The following is an 18656-nucleotide window of genomic DNA, read 5'->3' on the forward strand; positions in this document are numbered from 1 at the left end:
CTCTTTCCGTCTATCACATCAGAGGCAACGCTAAAAAGCTGTTCACTGTCAACACTTGTGCAGGAAGCACACAGGTATTTGCGTGCAGCAGGAGCGAGGGCAGGGAAACGGGCCTGGTTGCATTTCCAGTTCTCCAATGGACTGCCGTTCCTGGGAAGTGTGGGTTCGACCAGCTATGAGATGACCTATGAAGTAACAGAATACCCAAATATCTCATTTTTTTTACTTTATGCTTTTTAGGCATTAACAGAGCACTAATGTTTTTTCCCCCAGAAGTCAAATGATTTATTAGTTGCATCTTATCGGCAGAAATATCCATATCATGATGATCATTTTAAGCTTTTATCAGCCGGTAACGATGACGTGCCAACATGTGCATGCTGCTTCCTCTAAATTTCAGTTTGTGGTCGACTAGCGGGGCCTGCTTTGGTAAATAAATTGATCAACATTGACTGCACAGCCAACCACCAATCAGATATTTTGAAACGGCTGAAATTCTATGCTTTTTGGCATATCCAAATTAAAAGTGGTACATCTCCCATATACTCTGACACTCAGGGGTGTGCCCGATATCATTGGGAAGGAAACACTCTCTAGTTGTTGTTACCAGTGTCAGGGTGATTCTAGACCTTACTGACAGAGTTACAGAGGCTAGAATGGAGGGTTTTTTTCCCGTCCAAGTCATACATCTGTAAAATGATTAAAATACACTGCTGTAAACACATCTAGGTGAGATACAGACAACATAAGACCAGAGACACATGTCTCAGCTTACTACAGAAAAAATTTGAAGCCAAAAGACTCAAAAATACAAAACTTCTCAAATACACAAACGCACCCACATCAATCACGCACACACACTTGACATAACTATATACATAATATATAGAAATACGTAATTATTAATTGTTCAGGGTGTGCTATGCATTATAACAGTCCCTGTTTGTGCTGAAACACAGTTACAGCCATCAGAGGGTTAAAATGGCCTTGTGTTCCAAGGTGTCCTCTGAATCGTCTCCTTATTGGCTAAAACGGTAGGGGTGTCTCGTAACATGGAGTTGTAACTGGCTCAGGCAAATGTCGATCAAACGCATCGTGACCCCGATCGACTGCAGAGGCATCATTGGGCTTTCAATGGTCTATCTCCACTAGGGCTGTCAAAAATGACGAATATTCCCTCTAAAAAAAACACATAATATTCCAACATCTGGTTGCGCATGCGTATTTTGTCAATGAATTACGTCAATAACAGGACAAATTAATACAAAGAGACATAACTACTTGTATAGGTAGTATATTTAAGTTTAAACATATTTGACAACGTATTACCTACACAAAAACAAGTAAATCAAATGATGGCCAAGACCACAGACCTCACGCTCTCTCGCTCGCTCACTCGAGCACTTTCTCTCTCTCGCCCTCACGCTCTCTGTCCTCACTCTCTCTCGCCCTCACGCTCTCTGCGCAATGTGAAACTGTGCGCATAACTGTTTAAAATGAACAACAATAAACTAGGGCTGCAACAACGACTCGATAAAATTCGATTATTAAAAATGTTGGCAACGAATTTCATTATCGATTCGTTGTGTCGCGTGACACGCCACTCAGTCGCGGAGATAAAAGCAATTGAGTTGAGTGCCGTGCGGAGCGGCGCGGAGCGAAAGAAAAGAAAAAAAGAGCAGAGCGGGGGTAGAGGAAATACGGAGAGAGACCGGAGAGACCCGTAACGTTGTTCTGAAACACACGGCAGAGGCAGAGAAATCAGTACGACCTAATTCGTCCAATGTGTGGGAGCATTTCACACTAAATAAATTGAAAACGTGTTAATTGCAAGATAAGCAAAAGCGACACGGCATGGCACGGTCACCACGGTGATGATTCAGCACCTAAAACGTAAACATGTTGGAGTCCTTGATGAGGAGAAGAGATCGACACACACATACACACAAACCAACGCACAAGTATAAACTTCAGGGGCCTGTTGCACAAAAGTAGAATGAAGAAATCCAGGATAACTGAAAAAGCGCAGCTTGACTTAGTGTGGTCCGCTCATCGCGGCTTAATCGGTTGCACGTTTGCCGAGCCAGGATGCGAAGGTGGAGCTATGTCAGCCAGGTGTAGATAGCTGGGATAAGTGCACGTCCACGGCTTTCTTAAATAGACCACGGTATCGATCACAGATTTACTGATGCAGAAATGGAGAAGACGCGTGCAGCATATCTTTAACCCGCTGAGCAGCAGCTGTTAATGGAAAATTACGAGGAGGTGAAACATATAATATGCAAAAAGGGAAATACGGCTGTTATCAGACAGAGAGAAAAAGCCCAACAGACAAAACAACCGACTGAATGCGTAAGGATTTAAAAAGATCTACTTAGGGCCTATTAGTCACTCCACATTTTTACAAAGTTTTAATTGCTTTTAATATGCTTGTTTTGTGTTGGTATTATTGCTGTATCTGTCTTTATGTGCTAGATGTGCTGGTTTTACTGTAAAGTGTCTTTGAGTAGCCTGTAAGGCACTATATAAATAAAATGTTTTATTATTTAGCCTACTTTACCTTTAAAAGTGAGCAGAGGGAATTAATGTTCCTCAGGAAATTTACCCTAAGGACTAGGCTTAATTTCCAACCCTTATTCATAATGAGAGAATATATTTTACAACCATATCCACCAATCTCTATAAGCTATGACTTATTCTAAATATCTTTCTACAATTAATGTTCATACAGAACAAACATGAAAAGAAGAAAGTGACTTCAATACACACTGTAAGCATATCTGTAAAACAATATAGCATATTATTATTCATGTTTTTTTCTCACTCCCGAGCTCCAGGATGTGTGACAGCACCAAAATAAAAAGATTAAGAAGCTTTGTGGCATTCCAACACATTCTCACTCCCATCTCGTAAAATACGGACGTTTGGTCCATTGTTAGGTGCCGTTGTCGTTATTGACGCTAAAAGTCTCCTTTAGAGTCCGCTGCACGGTGTGGGAGGATCCCCCTGCCTCCGCATAGTCCCACTTTATCTCCGGTGCCAGTGCAACCATTTCTTACCATCCAAACAACTGCAATAGTAGGATTTAAATCAAACTTGTGACAGCAATAGTGACAAGTAATGCATGTTAATAAAAATAAAGCAGAACACATTCAGAAGACAACGGAATAACTGTTAAACATGTTTATTTCGGATCAGAGCAGCAGCTGATTTAACACATCAGACTCCAGGATTAATCTTAGCCTGGCTGTTAGCCTGCTCTGGAGCAGGCTAGCTGCAAAGAATACATCTCCATGGTTACTTGGCTGGGTTTAATTCAACCTGCTTTTGTGCAACCAAGTCAAAGCTAAATTCATCCAGGATAACCTGAATATCCCGGCTTAATCCCTTATCCTGGTTTTGTGCAACAGGCCCCCGGCCATTTACCTAGGCTGGAGCCCTGCATTTCAATTAATTTCCTTGCCCCACACTGATGCAAATTTGCCAGTGATTATCTTAACTGTACATTACTCCAGTGATGAAATAAATCCATGTCATAGCCATTTTAAGTTGCATGTCAAGTTCTTCAGTAAAAATACTGATTCTCCAAAGTTCAGTTAAAACAATCTTTGGAATAATATGCAATTTAATCGTTAGATTAATCAATGACAAAAATAATCGTTAGGGACAGCCCTAGTAAGCATACAACAATATGACGTGAGTGGTGTTATTAAAAGTGACGGGGGCGATAGATAGGTTTTGGCGAATTTTCAGGGCACACTGACCATTTTAAATGGCAGCCCTGTCTGCAAGAGCGTGATAATGGTTCCATTTTGTAACTGGTTTTAGCAAGCTAACCTTAAAAAGCTATACTATGCTACTTTGTATCAGTTTGTTAGACTAAATTTGTAAGTTTTCATATCTATGATGATACAAACTACCTCTCATTATTATTGGTTTGAGTTTAGTTTGAGTGGTGGTCAGTAATGTGTCTGTTTCATTCTGTTTTCTGCAGATGTTGAGCAGCTGTTGGTGGCTAAAGAAGAGGTTCCCCCTGAGCAGCAGGAGTGTAGCTCCAGTGTGGACCAGCAGGAGCCAGAGCCCCCCCCACACATTAAAGAGGAACAGGAGGAACTGAGGAGCAGTCAGGAGGGAGAGCAGCTTCAAGGGCTGGAGGAGGCTGATATCACCAAGTTCCCATTCACTCCTGTTACTGTGAAGAGTGAAGATGATGAAGAGAAAGGTCAGTCCTCACAGCTTCATCAGAGACAAACTCAACACATGGAAACAGAAGCTGATGGAGAGGACTGTGGAGGACCAGAACCAGCCAGGAACTCACATCCACTTTTACAACCAGAGACTGAAGACCAGACTGGAGACTCTTCTGAACCTGAGACTGATGACAGCGATGATTGGAAGGAGACCAGAGAACCTCAGTCAGCTTTAAACTCTCTGAAACATGATTCAAGATGTAAGAAACCATTCAGCTGCTCTGAGTGTGGGAGAAGATTTGGGACCAAGTCACAACTGAAGAGACACATGAGAACTCATACAGGAGAGAAACCTTTCAGCTGCTCAGTTCGTAAGAAATCTTTTACACAGAGTCACCATTTAAAGTATCACATGAAACGACACACAGGAGAGGAACCGTCTACTTCCCAGGAGCAGCCAGAGAATATCAGCCAGGTAGGAACTCTGTGAACCATAGAAATAAAATGGGTAGAAAGGCCATTTCCATTCAAATCAACGTAGCTTAATGGTCAGAGTGGCAGCCATTTTTATGTGTAGCATTGTCATGGTAACGTATAAACTTCAGCATAAGACAACTTCCGGTGAGTCGCTGAGCTGAGGCTGAATGAGTCAAATTAACTTCAGTGTTTCCTCTAGAATTTTTTTCAGCGGGGATTGGACGTCAGTGTACGGGCTTATCTGCTAATGTTAGCTGCCGACCGTTACCTTGAAACCATCCAGGAAATAGACTGTACCGTAGGGTGATTTAACGTCACCGCTCATTTTACACACAGTTTAACAACATAACAAAACGCTGAGTGAACATTACTAGCTACGTTTGTCATGTTGGTTTTGAGCGGTATGCACCCCCTCTAACCTGGAAAACGGTTTTAAAACTAACGTTAATACAACGGCTTTCGTCGCTGTTTATCACTTAATGAGTGAAGTAGCTAGTACTCGCCCTGTTGTTTATTTGGTTGTCATGACTTCGAGAGTGATGACGTCCTGTCACTGTTCCAGTTGCTCTGCTCACCCTAGGGGGAGAGAGAGCGGATGACAGTTGCTTGAGTTCAGTAGAGCAGACGGCGCTACGACTATCACTTTTCATAAACAGCGGAAGGAACGGTGGTGCGTGGTGTACATAGCGAAAACCCTGTTGTGCGTCTGCCCTATTTCTGATACCATGGCGCTGGAAATTTTACCGTGGCGCACCGCCACTATGCTATCAACATAGAGGAAACACTGAACTTCATGCTTCATCCACACAAATCACACTGCTATCACCACAAGTAACAACTCTATTCAGCTCGTTTTCTGTAAATGATGGGGCGAGTTGGTGACCAGACTGGAGACTCTTCTGGTTTTGAGACTGACAGTGCTGATAAGGAGACCAGAGAACCTCAGTTCAGCTGCAAGTCAAATCTGAACAGACACTTTAGGGGCCCTGTTTTAACAATCTAAGCGCATGGCGTGAAGCGCCTGGCGCAGGTGCGATGAGGGTGTGTACGAATCCACTTTTACTAGTTTAACGGTGAAAGAAAGGGTCCGTATGCCGGGCGTTCGTGTTTGTAAGGGCTTGTACGGTGTGTCTTCATTAATCATAGGTGTGTTTTGGGCATCTCCCATTCCCTTTAAAAGCCAGGCGCATTTGGACCTTGGAGCATTGCTATTGTGATGGAGGATTTGCACCGTAATATTTTCATTTTTAATCTTCTGCATGTGTGTGTGCTGCTGCGTGCCCCTGTGTGTGTAACGAGCATAGTGTGCGTGTTGTGCTAGGTGCATTTTACTAATGCGCTGTTAGAATAACAATGAAATGCTGCGTTATTGACTTTACACCAGGTTTTTGTTGGTCAATGGCGCGATCACTTTCTGCTTCAAGAATGCAAGCCAAGAATGCACCTGAACACACCTCCCTGTAAGACCAGCACGCCCATGGGCGCACAGATGGGCGCAGGTGCATTTGCTATTTAAAGGACATGGGCGCTGGACGGGAAATTGACAACTGCGTCAGTCTTAAACTAGCAAAGACACTTGGGTCGGGGCTTTGTGCTGTGCTGCGCTGGGTGCAAGATAGGACCCAGTTAGTTTGCTCTGGTCTGAATTGGTTGATGAGTTTGTAAACTTGGTTCTGTTTGGTTTCACACCTGGAAAAATCTGGTCTTCAGGGAGCGCATTTGCTAAGCAACTGTGGGAATAAAAATGAAACGGACTACATAATAACATAATTAACAATAGTAATAGAAATACAGTAGTCGATGTCATCGATAACGTAAATGCGTTGACAAATAATTTGCGTCAATGCGTCGCGTTTCTTTAACTGTCTATGAGCGTCACTCACGTGTAAATCTAAAAATAGCAGGGTTTCCTGCAGCACTTTGCAGTTTAGGCGGCCGCCAGCCTGCCGCCTGAACTACGTCGGGTCAAAAAATATATAAAAAAGCATCTGAGCGCGTAGGCGCAAGCTTATCTGTCCTGTCTGCATATTGACAGACAGCGGAGCTTTGACACAGACACACAGACACGTGCGCGCGCAGAGGTGCAGGAGAACTACGTCGGCTCTGCAGTTATGTTGAAGTCCCAGAGAGTCACTGTAATGCTGATAAAGTGGTTTCAAGTGTGGTTACAGTTTTCAAAACTTCACGCAGACAGCGTTTGCTGCGATATGATATTAATGGAGAGCCGAAAGCGTTCGCGGTGACACTTCCTCCTGAGACATGCAGGCACAACAGTGGTTTCTGTGCCCTGGTGACTGACTGACAGGCTGAGGTTGTAAGGCAAGGCAACTTTATTTCTACAGCACCTTTCAGCAACAAGGCAATTCCATTCCTTTGCACTTAAGTTAGTTCTCCATTAGTTCAATGTTGACAACAGGACAGTCACCAAGTTTATTGTTAAAGGTTTGTGTCATTATGCAGTTTGCACTAAAAAGTCTTTGTTGTTTACATTCCTTTTGCATTTTAGTTAGTTCAGTTATTACAGTTTGGATTGATACCAATCCTGAGTATCTGACTGGATCACCCCTATCCAAAAGCACAACCAGTTTTATTAATGTTACTCTGAGTGAGCAGTGTTACCAGATTTTTAAAATTTTGATTGTTGAACTGTTTTGATTCACAACTAAGGTGGGAAATAAAAGTTTTGTGTTTAATGTATTTTTATTGAAGTTGAAATGGATTTTAAGACAGCAAAGCAAATACAGGCTACTCTTTCTGCACTTGCTCTGTTTACTTTAAGTTTTTATTTTTGTATTCCTCCTGAAAGTGACTTTATTTTGGCTTCAGGTTGCACTACAAATTAATTTTACTTGAACAGTGCAGTGTTAAACAATTTTAATTTGATTTGAACCTTATTGAAATTTGTTTTGTGTAAATTGTTAATAATTGAGCAATGGTAAAAAAATAATAAAAATAATATAAAAATAATCTCTAATTGAAATATTAATCGTTAGATTAATTGAAAAATTAATCGATAGATTAATCGACTAATCGAAAAAATAATCACTGGATTAATCGTTTAAAAAATAATCGTTTGAGACAGCCCTAGTAGAGTGTCAGCACACAGAGATCCATCTTTCTGCCCCAACGCAAGGTTGTATTGCCTTTTTATATGGAAATATTGTACCCTAAGAATCAACATTCAGTTATCCCATGAACTTAATAGTCAGTAATGTGTCTGTTTCATTCTGTTTCCAGCAGGAGTGCAGCTCCAGTGTGGACCAGCAGGAGCCAGAGCCCCCCCCAAACATTAAAGAGGAACAGGAGGAACTGTGGAGCAGTCAGGAGGGAGAGCAGCTTCAAGGGCTGGAGGAGGCTGATATCACCAAGTTCCCATTCACTCCTGTTCCTGTGAAGAGTGAAGATGATGAAGAGGAAGCTCAGTCCTCACAGCTTCATCAGAGACAAACTCAACACATGGAAACAGAAGCTGATGGAGAGGACTGTGGAGGAGCAGAACCAGACAGGAACTCACATCCACTTTTACAACCAGAGACTGAAGACCAGACTGGAGACTCTTCTGAACCTGAAGACCAGACTGGAGACTCTTCTGAACCTGAGACTGATGACAGTGCTGATTGGAAGGAGACCAGAGAACCTCAGTCAGCTTTAAACTCTCTGATACATGATTCAAGATGTAAGAAAACATTCAGCTGCTCTGAGTGTGGGAGAAGATTTAGGACCAAGGAACATCTGAAGATACACATGATAACTCACACAGGAGAGAAACCTTTCAGGTGCTTTGAGTGTGGGAGGAAATATGACCACAAAGGAAGTCTGAATAGACACATGAGAACTCACACAGGTGAAAAACGTTTCTGCTGCTCCTTCTGTAATAAATCTTTTACACACAGTGCAAATTTACGCTCACACATGACAGTCCACACAGAGGAAAGACCTTTCAGCTGCTCTGAGTGTGGGAGAAGATTTAGCGGCAAGTCGCATCTGAAGACTCACATGATAACTCATACAGGAGAGAAACCTTTCAGCTGCTCGGTTTGTAAGAGATCTTTTACACAGAGAGGAAATTTAAAATGTCACATGAAACTACACACAGGAGAGGAACAATTTAGCTGCTCTGAGTGTGGGAAAAGATTTAACCACAGCTCAAATCTGAAGAGACACTTAAATACTCATGCAGGAGAAAAAACGTTCAGCTGCTCAGTCTGTAAGACATCTTTTACACAGAGTAGAAGTTTAAAATATCACATGAAACGACACACAGGAGAGGAACCGTCTACTTCCTGTGTTGGTGACCTCAGAAAGCAGCAGGAGTGGAGCTCCAGCGTGGACCAGGAGCAGCCAGAGAAACTCATCCAGGTAGGAACTCTCTGAACCATAGAAATAAAATGGATAGAAAGACTATTTCCATTCAAATCAACGTAGCATAATGGTGAGAGTGGTAGCCATTTTTATGTGTGCCATTGTCATGGTAACGTATAAACTTCAGCATAAGACGACTTCTGGCGAGTCGCTGAGCTGAGGCTGAATGAGTCAAATTAACTTCATGCTTCATCCACAGAAAGCACACTGCTATCACCACGAGTAACAGCTTTATTCAGCTCGTTTTCTGTGAACGATGGGGCGAGTTGGTGACCAGACTGGAGACTCTTCTGGTTTTGAGACTAACAGTGCTGATTAGAAGGAGATCAGAGAACCTCAGTTCAGCTGCAAGTCAAATCTGAACAGACACTTTAGGGGCCCTGTTTTAACGCTCTAAGCGCATGGTGCAGGTGCGTTGAGGGTGTGTACGAATCAAGGTTATAATCGTTAACGAAAACGAACGAAATAACAAAAACTAGGTGGGAAAAAACATTGTCGTTAACTGAAATAAAAATAAAAATGAGGCATTACAAAACGATAACTAAACTAAAACTGTAATGTCTGTTTGCTAAAATAAAATAAAATTATCGAGTAAATGTTCTTAGTTTTCGTCTTTGTCAATCTTTCATAGAGCAAATAACGTTATATCTCTCCGACCGTGACATTTCCCGTAGACGTGTATAGTTTCCGACTGGAAACCCAGAAATTCCGACATTCCACGTCAAATTGAACACAACATGTCCGTGGCTCCGTGCCATCATAGCGGTACCGAAAGTCAGAAGAAAGCGGCAGTCCTATCTGATTATGACTGTGTGAGATAAAAGCGCTTTGCAGTGGAAGGTGGTAAAATATGTGGGCAGTTTATTACAGGGAAAAATCCCACGAAAGTACATTTGAGAAGCGCACACAAGCTAGGAGGCTAATCTAGCTTAGCTTAACAAGGTAAAGAAGAACGCAAAGCCCCCTTTCCCCGAAACAGAAGCTAACCCCGGTAATGTTACAGGCATGGATGTATGGGTACAGGGTATGGATGTATGGATACAGGGCATGGATGTATGGGTACAGGGCATGGATGTATGGGTACAGGGCATGGATGTATGGGTACAGGGCATGGATGTATGGATACAGGGCATGGATGTATGGATACAGGGCATGGATGTATGGGTACAGGGCATGGATGTATGGATACAGGGCATGGATGTATGGGTACAGGGCATGGATGTATGGGTACAGGGCATGGATGTATGGGTACAGGGCATGGATGTATGGGTACAGGGCCAGCTGCAGCATGACAGAGAACACTACAGGAAGGCTTTCATCGGCGACCTGACAGCTGCTGTTTAGTAAATACGCAGGAACACCAAAAACGGGAGGACGCGTGGGTTAATATGTGGATTGATACTGGGACGTCTACACAACTGTGTGACTCGATTGACTTCAAAAAGTTCGCCACTTTACTCAAACCAAAGTTGAAAACACCTGTTCATGTCTTCTTTAGTCTGTTGGCTATTTAGGTTTTTTCCCTGGAACACGTCACTTGTACATTTTGCACATACTGCGTCGTCTTGTGTAGACTGTTTACGTGTTTATGACCATATGTAGGCTACATTTTATTTACTGGTGTTATTGTTGAATACATTGTGAATACATAGTTCTAAAATTAATATTATTATTATTATTATGATGTTTACAATTACACAATACTTTTGAATCCCCCGACAAATAACCCATATTACAAAAAAAGACTAAAACTAATAAAAGCTAAACTAAAACTAAGCATTTTCAAAAAATAAAAACTAAACTAGCAAACCCACTATAAAAACTAATTAAAACTAAACTGAATTTGAAAACAAAAAGTCAAAACAAAATAAAAATAAAAACTAATGAAAAATGCAAAACTATAATAACCTTGGTACAAATCCACTTTTACTAGTTTTACGGCGATAAAAAGGGTCCGTGCGCCGGGCGCGTGGTTCAGAGGGGTTGTACTGTGTGTCTTCATTAATCATAGGTGTGTTTTGGGCATCTCCCATTCCCTTTAAAAACTAGGCGCGTCTGTACCTTGGCACATTGCTATTATGAAGGTGGATTTGCACTGTAAAATTTTCATTTTTAATCTTCTGCATGTGTGTGTGCTGCTGTGTGTGTAACCAGAATAGTGTGCGTGCTGTGCACGAGCCTAGGAGCATTTTACTAATGCGCTGTTAGAATAACAATGAAATGCTGCGTTATTGACTTTACACCAGGTTTTTGTCGGTCAATGGCACGATCACTTTCTGATTCAAGATAGCAATACGCCAAGAAGGCACCTGAACACACCTCCCTGTAAGACCAGCACGCCTATGGGCGCACAGATGGACACATGCATTTGCTATTTAAAGGACGTGGGCGCTGGACGGGAAATTGACAACTGCGTCGGTCTTAAACTAGCAAAGACACTTGGGTCGGGGCTTTGTGCTGCGCTGCGCTGGGTGCAAGAAAGGACCCAGTTAGTTTGCTCTGGTCTGAATCGGTTGGTGGTCAGTAATGTGTCTGTTTCATTCTGTTTCCAGCAGGAGTGTAGCTCCAGTGTGGACCAGCAGGAGCCAGAGCCCCCCCCACACATTAAAGAGGAACAGGAGGAACTGTGGAGCAGTCAGGAGGGAGAGCAGCTTCAAGGGCTGGAGGAGGCTGATATCACCAAGTTCCCATTCACTCCTGTCCCTGTGAAGAGTGAAGATGATGAAGAGGAAGCTCAGTCCTCACAGCTTCATCAGAGACAAACTCAACACATGGAAACAGAAGCTGATGGAGAGGACTGTGGAGGACCAGAACCAGCCAGGAACTCACATCCACTTTTACAACCAGAGACTGAAGACCAGACTGGAGACTCTTCTGATCCTGAGACTGATGACAGTGCTGATTGGAAGGAGACCAGAGAACCTCAGTCAGCTTTAAACTCTCTGAAACATGATTCAACATGTAAGAAAACATTCAGCTGCTCTGAGTGTGGGAAAAGATTTGGCCGCAAGACACACCTGAAGAGACACATGAGAATCCACACAGGAGAGAAACCTTTCAGCTGCTCTGAGTGTGGGAAAAGATTTAATGACAGCTCAAGTCTGAGGAGACACATGAGAACTCATACAGGAGAAAAAATGTTCAGCTGCTCAGTCTGTAAGAAATCTTTTAGACTGAGTAGCCATTTAAAATATCACATGAAACAACACACAGGAGAGGAAGCGTCTACTTCCTGTGTTAGTGACATCAGAAAGCAGCAGGAGTGGAGCTCCAGTGTGGACCAGGAGCAGCCAGAGAATCTCAGCCAGGTTGGAGCTCTCTGAACCATAGAAATAAAATGGATAGAAAGGCCATTTCCATTCAGATCAACGTAGCATAATGGTCAGAGTGGCAGCCATTTTTATGTGTACCATTGCCATGGTAACGTATAAACTTCAGCATAAGCCGACTTCCGGCGAGTTGCGGAGCTGAGTCTAAATGAGTCAAATTAACTTCATGCTTCATCCACACAAAGTACACTGCTATCGCCACGAGTAACGGCTTTATTAGGATCATTTTCTGTGAACGATGTGGCGAGTTGGTGACGTTAAGGCGGAGTTAGCAAGCTAATGTTAGCCAAATCACAAGTTGTTCTCCGGCTGGCTGGTTCCGCCGTGCTGCATTGGTTACAGAGAATGAGCTGAACAGCGGGCTGGGTGACCGCTGACCCGTTGTCACTGGGTCTAACTGTCCCTTCTCACTCACTGCAACTCCGAGAACATCTCCCGAGCTGCGTTGGGCGGCTGTCCTCCAAGCGAGCTGCGACACAGATCACGGCCTCACTGACGTGTATTGTCACCATGACAACTTACAACAATCACCATTTTGTTGTGTACCAATCAAATGACCACGGGAAACTGTTCAACGGCCTTTCTATTCATTTTAATCTATGCTCTGAACGTTGTTATCTATCAAGTGTGGACGCTTATCTCTACTTTAGTGTTGTTTGAATTTTGTCTAAGGACAATTAATGTAGTGTATTAGTACAAACTGAGACAGATGAGAGTACTGATTGAAAGGAGACCAGAGAACCTCAGTTCAACTGTAAGTCAAATCTGAACAGACGCTTTAGCGGCCATATTTTAACGATCTAAGTGCATGGCGTGAAGCGCCTGGCACAGGTGTGTTTAGGGCGTGTACAAATCCACTTTTACTAGTTTAACGGTGAAAAAAGGGCCTGTGTGGCGGGCGCATGGTTCAAAGGGGTTGTACTGTGTGTCTTCATTAATTCATTCCCTTTAAAAGCCAGGCGTGTTTGGACCTTGGAGCATTGATGTTATGATGGAGGATTTGCACCGTAATATTTTTACTTGTAATCTTCTGCATGTGTGTGTGCTGCTGTGCGTCCCTGTGTGTGTAACAAGCATAGTGTGCGCGCGCTGTGCACGAGCCAAGGAGCATTTTACTAATGCTCTGTTAAAATAACAATGAAATGCTGCGTTATTGACTTTAGACCAGGTTTTTGTTGATCAATGGTGCCATCACTTTCCGCTGCCTCAAGATAGCATTACTCCCAGAATGCACCTGAACACACCTCCCTGTAAGACCAGCACGACCAGAACGCACCTGAACACACCTCCCTGTAAGACCAGCACGCCCAGAATGCACCTGAACACACCTCCCTGTAAGACCAGCACGCCCAGAATGCACCTGAACACACCTCCCTGTAAGACCAGCACGCCCAGAATGCACCTGAACACACCTCCCTGTAAGACCAGCACGCCCAGAATGCACCTGAACACACCTCCCTGTAAGACCAGCACGCCCAGAATGCACCTGAACACACCTCCCTGTAAGACCAGCACGCCCAGAATGCACCTGAACACACCTCCCTGTAAGACCAGCACGCCCAGAATGCACCTGAACACACCTCCCTGTAAGACCAGCACGCCCAGAATGCACCTGAACACACCTCCCTGTAAGACCAGCAAGCCCATGGGCGCACAGATGGGTGCAGGTGCATTAGTTATTTAAAGGACGCGGGCGCTGGATGGGAAATTGACAACTGCGTCGGTCTTAAACTAGCAAAGACACTTTGTGCTGCGCTGCGACGCGCTGGGTGCAAGATAGGACCCAGTTAGTTTGCTCTGGTCTGAATCGGTTGATGAGTTTGGAAACTTGGTTCTGTTTGGTTTCACACCTGGAAAAATCTGGTCTTCAGGGAGCGCATTTGCTAAGCAACTGTGGGGGTAGCTGTATTAAAAATGAAACGGACTATATAATACGATACGACGATACGATACAACTTTATTGTCAGGCAAGGCTGAAATTAATAACATAATTAACAATAGCAGCCTAATAGAAATAGAGTGTCAGGACACAGAGATCCATCTTTCTGCCACAACATAAGGTTGTACTGCCTTTTTATATGGAAATGTTGTACCCTAAGAATCAACATTCAGTTATCCCATGAACTTACTGAACCACTGTCCTCCATTTAACCCGATCCTTCATTTACCTGCTGAATTAGTTTGTCTACACTTAAGTTGTTCATCAGCTGTACTCATTAGGAAAACAGTCCATCATATCATTAATGGTTATTCTCTATTTTATTATTATCATTGGTTTGAGTTTAGTTTTAGTGGTGGTCAGTAATGTGTCTGTTTTTCATTCCATTTCCAGCAGGAGTGCAGCTCCAGTGTGGTTCAGCAGGACCCTTCTGATCCTGAGACTGATGACAGTGCTGATTGGAAGGAGACCAGAGAACCTCAGTCAGCTTTAAACTCTCTGAAACATGATTCAAGATGTAAGAAAACATTCAGCTGTTCTGACTGTGGGAGAATATGTGGGACCAAGCCACAGCTGAAGACACACATGAGAACTCACACAGGAGAGAAACCTTTCAGCTGCTCAGTCTGTAAGAAATCTTTTAGACAGAGTGGAACTTTACTGATACACATGAGAACTCACACAGGAGAGAAGCCTTTCAGCTGCTCTGAGTGTGGGAGAAGGTTTGGCCAATGGGGACATCTGAAGACTCACATGATAACTCATAGAGAAAAACCTTTCAGCTGCTCAGTCTGTAAGATATCTTTTACAGACAGTGGAAATTTAAATAATCACATGAATCAACACACAGGAGAGAACCCATGTACTTCCTGTGTTAGTGACCTCAGAAAGCAGCAGGAGTGGAGCTCCAGCGTGGACCAGGAGCAGCCAGAGACTCTCAGCCAGGTTGGAACTCTCTGAACCATAGAAATAAAATGGATAGAAAGGCCCTTTCCATTCAAATCAACGGAGCATAATGGTCAGAGTGGCAGCCATTTTTATGTGTACCATTGTCATGGTAACGTATAAACTTCAACATAAGCCAACTTCCGGTGAGTCGCGGAGCTGAGGCTGAATGAGTCAAATTAACCTCATGCTTCAACCACAGAAAGCACACTGCTATCGCCACGAGTAACAGCTCTTTTCAGCTCGTTTTCTGTGAACGTGATGTTCTGTGAATGTGGTGAGTTGGTGACGTTAAGGCGGAGTTAGCAAGCTAATGTTAGCCAAATAAGTTGTTCACGGGCTGGCTGGTTCCACCGTGCTGCATTGGTTACAGAGAATGAGCTGAACAGCGGGCTGGGTGACCACTGACCCGTTGTCACTGGGTCTAACTGTCCCTTCTCACTCACTGCAACTCCGAGAACATCTCCCAAGCTGCGTTGGGCTCTATGCTCTGAACTCTGTAAACTGTGGACGCTGATCTCTACTTAAATGTTGTTTGAATTTTGTCTAAGAACAATTCATGTACTGTATTAGTACAAACTGAACACATGGAAACAGAAGCTGATGGAGAGGACTGTGGAGGACCAGGACCAGCCAGGAACTCACATCCACATCCACTTTTACAACCAGAGACTGAAGACCAGACTGGAGACTCTTCTGAACCTGAGACTGGTGACAGTGCTGATTGGAAGGAGACCAGAGAACCTCAGTCAGCTTTAAACTCTCTGAAACATGATTCAAGACGTAAGAAAACATTCAGCTGCTTGGACTGTAAGAAATCTTTTACACAGAGTGGAAGCTTATGGTCACACACGAGAATCTGCACAGGAGAAAAAGTATTTAGCTGCAGTGTTTATTAAAACAGATTCACTTGGCGATCTCAGCTCCAAACTCACAAGTGTGATCGTCCTCAATCCTCCGAACTTTGTCAAAGACAAACTAAACAGAGATGAGCGGAAGCTGATCGAGCCGACTCTGGAGCATTGTAGTTTTGGTGAATATATTTTATTCTAATGATTTATTTGGTATATGTGCAGTTTAGTGTCCCAAATTCCGCGTAATGTAACCCCATTTGTACAGATCCTATCACTTTGACCAATCGGCTATCCTAACCTTAACCACTCGAGGTCAAATGCCTAACCCCAACCAATCAAGCTGCTTGGTTTGGCGTTTGGCGTGGCCATAGTGGAATTTGGGACACTAAACTGCACACATAACGACTTATTTTGTTCTTTCTGTTTCATAATATTTAAATCAGCCTTTTACTTAGTAACAAACAAGGAAGATAATACATCATATCATGAAGGGAACTAAATTCAACAACCTAAATGTGTATACTTAAAATAAGAGAAACCATCCCTAACATCCGCCGACGCTCCCCTCTGGGCTCTCGTAGTTCAGAACGGGCTCAGCCCTCCCCCCGCGCGTTTGCCATAGAGATACACAAACAACATGGCAGCGACAGGGACTAACATTAATTCTTTTCTTAACTAGTAGTTTCATTACTTACTTAACCGTAATCTCCGCCGAAATGACCGGCAGCTCATGGTGCTCTGTCCCCGGCTGAGAGTCACCTATTCTCGGATGAACCACCAACTACCGCTGACCTGATGGAGCACCAGAGGCGGTGTTGAGGAACTCTGTTGCGGCTCAACACATCTACTAAATGCCGCTGATACGACCGAGCTGTGATGGAGGTCTGTTAGCTACAGGTATGCTACATTCAAGAGACCATGGGATGTTAATGTACGTTACTCAGCAACAGGTGAAAATAGGGGCAAGGTTGCACGAGTCAAAAATTATTTAAACTTTTAGTGAGGAACAAGAAGTGAATTACCTGTATGTGTGAAAACAGCTTTATCTCACACATCCGTTTTGTTGTTGTGGAATATATAGCATCATTATATAATTTTGTCATTCCCCCCCAAAACAAAGGTAGGGAAGACACTCAAACCAATTTATGTTTCCGCAAAATTGGCATGAATAATCATAATTGTAAACAGTACATGCCCCATGTGTGTGTGCATGTGTGTGTGAGTCAAAACAAAATAAAGTTAAAAGTTGTTTTGAACAATTTCTTGTCTTTTTTTCACAGTTCGTTTTTGCTTTTTCCAACGTTTTAAATTGTTAAATTTTTCTTCTACACATTTTCAGCGGTTATTTCTACATCCCATATTCCCTGATATAAAACAAAAATTGAAAACTGGTCAATGTGACCCAAAGTCAACACAAGGGATGTCATCTCCGGTCTTTCTTCATCCTCTAACTTTCTTCTCTGTTCTTGAATGTGCAGTAGCGACTGGAGCCTCTTCCAGCTTAACAGACTGTCATGCTAAATGGCTAGCTGGCAGCTATAATGTTACCCAACATGCCGTTTGGCGGTGTAAATTTGTAAATGTAAAATTATTAGTGTTATAAATTGTTTAAGTCACACATTGTTGTGTGCTATGGTGTTTTATTCTGTTAAAGAGAGTTAGTTGTGGGTTATTAATTGTTGTGTTATAAAGTTACTACCATGAGTGAGAAGGGTATGCAGACAAATGATGTAGGATGTGCTGGGATGTGCTTTTTTTTTTATTATATATATATATATATATATATATATATATATATATAATTTATTATATTATAAAATATTACAGGGTTTCCAGGGGGTCTAAGAAAGTCTAAAAATGTCAAAGTCAAAATTTTAGGCCCTTAAAAAGTATACATTTGCAAAAGTATTGTGTTCTGTCTTCAGTTATTTCAAACGGGTCTTAAATTTTCCTACATTCATATAATGCTGCCTCTGATGCGCATTGAAATGTTTTTTTTTTTTATCCTGTGGTGCTGTAGTTCTTCCTTTCGCTCGTCCAAATATATAATTTGTGGTTTATGTACAGATCAATATGACTGTCGCTTTTATTCAATTTGAATAATTATTTTCCCTTCGCAAGTACTTTTTAGACTCTGCCTTCCGTTGTACTTTCATGTCCTGATAAAGGTCTTAAATTTAATACCTAAAGGTCTGAAAATTTGACTGGTTGAAACCTGCAGAAACTCTGATATTATGACTTTTATGTGTTCACATTTTCTGTTGTTGTTCCCTCTAATGTCAGAAACCAGGAGGGACAGTCTGGGTCCACGTCCTGTGGGGAACAGTTTTCACACTAAAAGACTGAAATTATTATTCCCCTTTTTAAAGAGCGAGATGTTACGATATATCTTAAAGCTTGGCATACAGACTCTTTGTTTAACTGTCCATGTGATTTTTCTTTTGCTGTTTCAAAAGTTCATTAAAGCACTATCAAACCCTTTGTTTTTTCTTAAAGTATATTTCATGTTGGGACGCTGGCCTGGTTAGGGAACAGGTGAAACTAAATGCAGTCTCTGCTT

The 18656-nt window shown here is 42.6% G+C and overlaps 2 long non-coding RNA genes across 2 annotated transcripts; one reads left to right on the forward strand and one right to left on the reverse strand.

The window, feature by feature from the left end:
• Nucleotides 1–8170: 8170 nt before the first annotated feature.
• Nucleotides 8171–9409, reverse strand: LOC118493387. The gene is made up of 3 exons (XR_004895349.1): nt 9365–9409; nt 8263–8304; nt 8171–8232 (listed from the first exon to the last, which is right to left on the reverse strand). It is a non-coding gene; the product is annotated as an uncharacterized LOC118493387 (long non-coding RNA).
• LOC118493382 lies at nt 8349–12908 on the forward strand. Its single transcript, XR_004895343.1, has 2 exons — nt 8349–8443; nt 12175–12908. It is a non-coding gene; the product is annotated as an uncharacterized LOC118493382 (long non-coding RNA).
• Nucleotides 12909–18656: the final 5748 nt, after the last annotated feature.

The sequence above is a fragment of the Sander lucioperca genome, chromosome 16, assembly GCF_008315115.2.
Source record: "Sander lucioperca isolate FBNREF2018 chromosome 16, SLUC_FBN_1.2, whole genome shotgun sequence".
In the NCBI taxonomy this organism is placed as follows: Eukaryota; Metazoa; Chordata; class Actinopteri; order Perciformes; family Percidae; genus Sander; species Sander lucioperca.